This window comes from Myotis brandtii, unplaced genomic scaffold, assembly GCF_000412655.1.
Source record: "Myotis brandtii unplaced genomic scaffold, ASM41265v1 scaffold1236, whole genome shotgun sequence".
NCBI classification, from domain to species: Eukaryota; Metazoa; Chordata; class Mammalia; order Chiroptera; family Vespertilionidae; genus Myotis; species Myotis brandtii.
The window spans coordinates 889298-890494 of record NW_005354316.1 but is presented as its reverse complement, the minus strand read 5'-3'; the positions used below and the strand labels follow the sequence as shown (position 1 = coordinate 890494).

The following is a 1197-nucleotide window of genomic DNA, read 5'->3' as shown; positions in this document are numbered from 1 at the left end:
CAACCGTTGCTAAGGGGTGTGTCTCGGCCCCCGCGGAGCCTAGACGGTTCGGCGGCTCATGAATATTTGATTATTCAAATGAGGTCCTGCCCCTGTTGCTATGGCGCCCAGGTCCCGCAACCCCGCGGCCGGAAGAACAACCCGGAATCGAGAGAGCGCCCGGAGGCGGCGGAGGGTGCCCAGGGCCGAGCCAGCAGGGCCGGGCACTGGGGCGGAGCCCTCAGGTGAGGGCCTCGGACTTCGCTCTCCCCCTGGTGCCAGGGGGTGAACAGGACAAGGGGCGGGTGCGAGGATTGAGCTGCAGTGTCAGTGGGGGACTCTGATGCCCCCAGAGGTTCAATCTGGTCCCCTGGGGACCCTGCTTGCACCCCCCCACCCCTGGCTGTGCTTTGAGAGGCTCCCAGCACTGACATAGGAGGGGCCAAGCCCTGCCCCTGGGGGGGAGAGGAGGCCGGGAGCAGACCCTGCGGGGGTGGGGGGTCTCCCCGGTGGGGACCGGGCCGGGAGTAGGCCGTGGCTTCAGAGCCTCTCCCGCGGAGTGAAGGGTGGAGAGGCGGAGGGGACCCAGAGAGCTGAGGAGCCAGGCCGTGGAGATGGAGGGCGCAGGTCTCCAGGGGGGGGCTCCCGGAGTGTCAGGGGGGTGGGAACAGGGCCGTGAACAGTGTGGACAGATTCCGGCCGGCGCATGAATGTGGGGGACAGTGTCTACATGGGAGCCACAGCCTCCAACCCAGGCCCTGCTGGACCCCAAGACCTTTGAGCCAGACTGGACAGACCCTCTGGCCTGCTCCCGGGCAGGCCCTGCAGCAGATGCTTAGGCACACAGGGAAGAGGGTGCTGGGCCCATCGCCTAGTGCTGCCTGCGGGCACCCCAGGAACTGGGCCTGGCCAGCCTGCAGCCTCCCCGTGGCCTGAGGCTGGCGGGGTGGGCACAGCGTCTTCCCAGGGGACAGCGTGGTCGGGTCCTTCTGCCGGGCGAGGGGCCTTTCACCAGCGGAGAGAGGCAGGGAGCCCAGGGAGCCTCTGGAAAGAGATCCTGGCCGGAACCTCCATGAGACTCCATGGCGGGCTCACTTGCACGGCCTTGACCTCCATGGGCCTCCGTGGCAGGGTCACTTTCCAGAGGGGCTCCCCAAGGCACAGGGGGCCTGTGCAACCTGTCCCAGGGCCCAGCATCCCCACCATCTGTCAAAACAC

The 1197-nt window shown here is 67.8% G+C and overlaps 1 protein-coding gene across 1 annotated transcript in view; it reads left to right on the top strand.

Moving 5' to 3' along the window:
- Positions 1-6: 6 nt before the first annotated feature.
- The window catches only part of LRRC56 (leucine rich repeat containing 56), a 9525-nt gene continuing 8334 nt past the window's right edge, over positions 7-1197 (top strand). The window contains exon 1 of the mRNA XM_005859235.2: positions 7-224. The gene's annotated coding sequence lies outside the window, so the exon portion shown is untranslated. The remainder of the gene's footprint in view (positions 225-1197) is intronic.